The 5,439-nt window shown below is 56.9% G+C and overlaps 1 protein-coding gene across 5 annotated transcripts in view; it reads right to left on the bottom strand.

Moving 5' to 3' along the window:
• SH3PXD2A (SH3 and PX domains 2A) overlaps window positions 1-5,439 on the bottom strand; it is a 229,280-nt gene that overhangs the window by 77,339 nt on the left and 146,502 nt on the right. Inside the window, exon 1 of one of the 5 annotated variants that reach the window (XM_014549459.1) lies at window positions 65-98. The exons of 3 other annotated variants lie outside the window; for them this stretch is intronic. The gene's annotated coding sequence lies outside the window, so the exon portion shown is untranslated. Of the gene's footprint in view, window positions 1-64; window positions 99-5,439 lie in introns of those variants that run through there. One more of the 5 variants, XM_014549460.1, reaches the window with a different exon arrangement.

Below are 5,439 nucleotides of genomic sequence, written 5' to 3'. Positions count from 1 at the left end.
GACCCCGCCCAGCCCCGCCCGACAGGAGGGGCTGCAGAGGCTGCTCGAGCCCTTTCCTAGGTACCTTCCCCCATCCTCGCGGATGCGGGAGGACGAGGTAGGTTCCCACGCACTTTGCGAACAGGGAAACAGGCTCCGGGGGTTGGCTGCTGGAACCCAGGCCCTGCCCGCTGTGCAGCCTGCTCCCCACCCCAGCAGGGCTCCCGCCATTCTTGGCCTTGCTAGCTCATGCCCACTCAACCTTTAAGTCACTCCTGAAATGTTACCCCCTTCACGTATCTTCCTCGACAGTTCCGCCCTCTCCAAACTGGCCTCCAAGTAATATGTATTCGTGGGATCCTATGATTAAAGTCTGCCCCTGCCCTAGACCCAAGCTCCCTGCCAGGAACTAACCCAACCCCGCCTCCAGGTGCCCTCCAGGAGGCCCCTCCCACCACCTCTTCTACTAGCAAACCTCAGGGAAGCCTCACAGGCTTCTAAAATGCTGGGCACCTGGCTGGGATCTGTCTGGAGACGAGAGGAAATGCCTCTCATTCCCCCCGGGTGTCAAATAAAATGCCCATTTCAAGCTCTGGTCTAAGCCAACTGGCCAGCTAGGTCCACCTGCTGGAAATGGACAGCAGGGTCAGACTCCCAAGATTCCAATTCTGCAAGTCCGGGCATGGGGGAGCCTGGGCTTTGGGGGCACTTGGTAAGCTCCAAGGTAACTGGCCCACACAGCGAAGGGTGAGGGGCTCCCCTCTCCTAGAATCCGATGTTTCCTAAAGTTTGGGCTCAGAACTCAGTGAACTGGAATGCTGGGGCCGAGGCCCAGGAACCTGCATTTCTGTAAATCCATCCTCCCTACCCCATTCTCCTGTTTGAGAACCCCATTCTAATTCCATGCCTTTCAATCCTCACGTCCACATTGAGGGGAAGGTCCTATTGCCCCCATTTTACAGATGAGGAAACAGAGGTTCAGCCACTGCCCACAGTCACCCTACCCAATGGGAAGGGCAGTGGTGTGCAAGCCCACCCACAGGAATGAAAACTGCAGGGTGGATGGGGTGCAGGAGGATCTGCTGAATCTGTTGTCTCCAATGGATCAGGAAGGTAGAGTTCCCATGCGCCCCTCCCCACACCTGGCAGTTTCATCTCCTTGGGGCAGAAGGGAGGCAGGGAGAGACGGTGCCCGGGCCTGGCTGTGCCCTTGAAGCCCAATGGTGGGGAGAAGTCCCAGTGAAGGGGAGCACAGTATGGTGGCTATGTCCTGCCCAGCACACTTGCCACTCCCAAGGAAGGAATTCATTTCTCAGGCTTTTTTTGCTGACTGAGGCCCAGGGAAGGGCAGAGAATATATGGCAGAGAGGAGCTGCCCCTCCCCACCCCACCCCTCCCCACTTTCCCCCTGGTCCAGCATGAGAAGCCCTCTGGGCCTGGGATCACAGTGGCCCACTGACCATCCCCTGGCTGCCAGTCGTCCATACAGGGGTAACTTCCTCACAGGATGGCCACCTTCTCCTTGTTCATGCAGCTGCTGACTGCCTCAGGGTGGTGTGTGGCGGGGGTGGGGTGAGGGGTGCATGTGAGGGGGGTAAAGGCAGGCAGGGTCTTATCCTGTGACAAGAGAGCCCCTGAGGCTCGGGTGTGGGAGAGGGACAGAACTCACAGGAGCTGAGTGCTTCCTCTGTGCCAGGACCAGTGATGCTCAGCCTGGTCGTTCTCCACGGGACCCTCTGGGGAGCTGGTTACAAATTCAGACGGGGGGGCCCCACCCCAACCCGTTTGCATCTCCAACAAGCTCCCCCTCCCCCAGGGAGAGGGTGTTCAGAGGCTGGGCCAGTGTTGGCTGAGCACCTGACTCAGACTCCACCCCCTTTGCTACAACCCTGACATGTAGGCAGGGGTGGTGCTAAGAGGCGCCCCAGTCCCCCACCATAGTCTGCATCAGACCCCAGCCAGCCCTAAGCAACATTGATGCTTAGTAAGAGCAATGTGCTTGCAGTGCCAAACCAGCCTCCAGGCAAATGCCCCGCCTGCCTGTCCTTCAACCAGAGTAGAGCCCTTCCCACCAAAGACTCAAACACTTCTAGAACACTGCAGGGGGTGTGGTCCCTCCTTTTGCAGGTAAGGACAGCAAAGCTTAGAGAAGCTGTCCAACTTGGTCAAGGTCTTACAGTGAGTAGGTGAGGCTGGGGTTGGACACTAAGACCCTAGGCCTTGGAGGGCTCACGGCAAATCTCCAAATACTGCCACCCCCTGGAGCCCTGGGGGCAGGGCAGGGAGGGGGGCAAATCTCCAAATACTGCCACCCCCTGGAGCCCTGGGGGCAGGGCAGGGAGGGGGACGCAAGGCCCTGGGGCCTGGGAAGTGCAGAGTTAATCGAGTGGAGGCTGAGTCCTGGCAGTGGGCAGCCGGGCTGTGGCTGAATGGAGGGAATGGCAGGCACAGGAACCTTTCCTTCACAGCATCTGGCCTCCTGCCTCTTAGCAGTTCCTGGGTGGGTACCTTTTAGCAAAGCCCTTTCGTATTTTTAGCTGCTGAATATGCTGAGAAGCAGCTTAGGTATCCAGTGGCTGGGACTCCCCCATGCCTCACATACTGGGGAATGGGGGGCGGGAGGGCAGGGCTCCCTGCCTCTGGCAATCCTACCTCCTGCTGCCTGCCAGGCAATCAGTCCTGGCCCCGGATGGGCAGCAAGCCCTCTGGTGGGGTCCAGCTCCTGAACAGTCAAGACTGCCCCCACCTCCCCTCCTTGCTCCCATTCTTGCCCTGAGCTGGTGCTCACAGCCCCCGCCCGCTGGTGACTCCACTCCACGTAGGTCACAGTCTAGCCTGCTTCCGACCTGCTGCTGAATCACTATCACCCAGGGAGCCACAGGAAGGAGAAGGAGGGGAGGGAGGGACGTCTCCCTCTAGTGCTGCCAGAAGCTAATGTAATTGAAAAGGCCTCCCAGGCTGTGTCCTCACAGCAGGCCACTCGGCCTTCTCTGAGACTGGTCCAGGGGTGACAAAGGCCACAGGTACAGTGACAAATCATCCCAGGCAAACCAGGACATGGGACTTTCAGGACTGAAACTGGGAAAGTCACAGACAAACTGGGCCAGCTGGTCACCCCATGGTCCACAGGTCTGGCCTGGCTGGGAAAGACGGGAGGACTTCTTCCTGCCTAGCACCACCCCTCCCCCATTTGTTTTTCTTGTAACTTTTAAAAAATATTTTTATTGGTTTCAGAGAGGAAGAGAGAGGGAGAGGGAAATAGAAACATCAATGATGAGAATCACTGGTCGGCTGCCTCCTGCACGCCCCACACTGGGAACGGAGCCCACAATCTGGGCATGTGCCCTGACCAGGAATCGAGCGATAGTTCAACGCTCAACCACTGAGCCATGCTGGTCGGGCAACCCTCCCCCATTTAAGCAGGGACTCCTGAGGCCTCCCTCTGCCCCACATGATATAAACAGTTCATCTCTTGGTCCTTCCTCACGGGAGGAGGTTCTGAATGAGGATCGCAGGGCAGGTTCTGGAAGCAACAGACTCCAGTTCAACTCTGCTATTTGCTCACTGGATGGTCATCTTGAGCTACCTGCTTCACCTCTTGAGCCTCTATTTCTCTATCGGTAGAATGAGGATAATGACCATACCAACCCCTTAGGAACTGGGGAAAATGAAACGTACAGGATACATAAAGGGGCTCACAGGGTGCCTGGCACAGAAAACGCTGCATAACTTGTCTTTATTATTATCCTTTCAGCCCTGGACCTAACCCACCTTAGCTGCTACCCAAAGGCGTGCAGAGCCCCTAAAACAAAAAGAAGTGGCTTCTTAAGCACCTCCCGACGATGCTGGTAGCACAGTGACCAAGAGGGGCAATTCCGGCCTCATTTTCAGAGTCTTTGGTTTTCACAGACACCAAAGCCACCTGGGTCTCTGTCTAGCCCTGTCCACCTGGACAAAGCCTGTTTCTGAATGTTTGATCTGAGCTCCTCGGCAACAAGCATGTTTTTAGGGAGCACTGAACAAAGGAATTGGCTGCTCTGGACTCAATGACTGGGATGCGTTTAACCTCCCAAGGATCGGGCAACTCTCAGAGCCCCAGACCAACAGATGCAAGGGGCCCCACGCTTTCATGCGATGATGGCCCTCAGAAGGGTCAGGGTTCCTTTTATTCTTTTTCTCCCTTTCATTTCTCTTGGTGAGACATGCTGTGTTCCTGCCCTGGACATTCTAGAGAAGGGGCTGGTGTTGGGGAAAGCGAAGGGTGAGAGGCTAGAAGAGGGGAGTGGGAAGGGCATTTAACAATTTGTGTGTGTTTTCACACATGCCTCCCTACTGTCTGGCCTCCCAGAAAATTCCCAGCAGGCACCTGACCTCGGTGCTCTGAAGCAGCAGAAGTGGTATTGATCCATTTTATGGATGAGGAGACTGAGTTTGAGGGATTAAGTGGCTCGCCTAGGCTCATGAGGCTACATTGACAGTCCTGACCCACAGTGCTCCCCACGCTGAGGCCCCCCAGCGACTGGGCTGCAAGGAGAGGATGCCCAAGCAGCAGGAGGCTCTTGCTGGGGGAAAGGAGGAGACCATCCTTCCGGTCAGCATTCCCAGAATGAGAGGCAAAGCCGGGAAGAGCCACTGAGGCGAGGGAGAAAGGAGGAGAGGAAGCCTCGCCTGACTGGGCCAGCTCCGAGGAAGGACGCGGAGTCCTGCCGGGTGGAATTCTGAGTCTACAGGGCCTTGCCCTCTGCTGCCTGCCTCCGCTCTCCCATTCTCGCTCCCATCAGCAAGTGACCTGGCAGCGGAGGACACGCATGCACAGGCTTCCAGCCCGATGTTCTCACCCTCCTGTCTGCTGGCTGACATTGGCTGCTTGGCCCAGGACGCCCGTCGGCAGGGCCTGCTGCCGCTGAGAACTGCTTGAGAGGCCGGCTAGCTTGCCAGATGGCTCTGGGTGACCTTGAGCGCCAAGTGGTCTTGGGGACACGGGTGGTACCTAGAATATGGGGGTTGTGTGTGTGGGGGGGGTTGTTATGCAACCCTGGCCTGGGGAGTGCCATGGAGCCCTTGAAGTGTGTAATGATGATTTTGACTGCTGTTATCACCCAATAAGCACTTTTTCAGCTCCTGCTGTAGGCTCTCTCAGGAAGGCCTGTGCAGGCACAGGAGAAATACAGGACATGCACTGGCCTGCAAGTTTGGGGTGGAGTTAAAGGAAAGAACTACCTAGCTCAGTGAGAAATCTTGCATTCTGAGACTTTCCGGGAGGCACCGGAGTGGTTACACCCCACGTGCAGAGACAAGATCCTGGGGCTGCAGGACACCCAAGGCAGCTTCCTGGAGGAGGGAGCCTTGACCTAGCCTTGAAGGATCACAGGGGTGTGGACCCATGGAGGGAGTAGAGAGGGTCAAGCTCTAGAAGCAGGAACAAGCAGCTCTAAGCAGAGGCTGGGCAAGCAGAAGGAC

The sequence above is a fragment of the Myotis brandtii genome, unplaced genomic scaffold (genome assembly GCF_000412655.1).
Source record: "Myotis brandtii unplaced genomic scaffold, ASM41265v1 scaffold550, whole genome shotgun sequence".
Taxonomy (NCBI): domain Eukaryota; kingdom Metazoa; phylum Chordata; class Mammalia; order Chiroptera; family Vespertilionidae; genus Myotis; species Myotis brandtii.
Note: the sequence above shows the minus strand (reverse complement) of the source record. Positions and strands in the feature narration are given on the sequence as shown.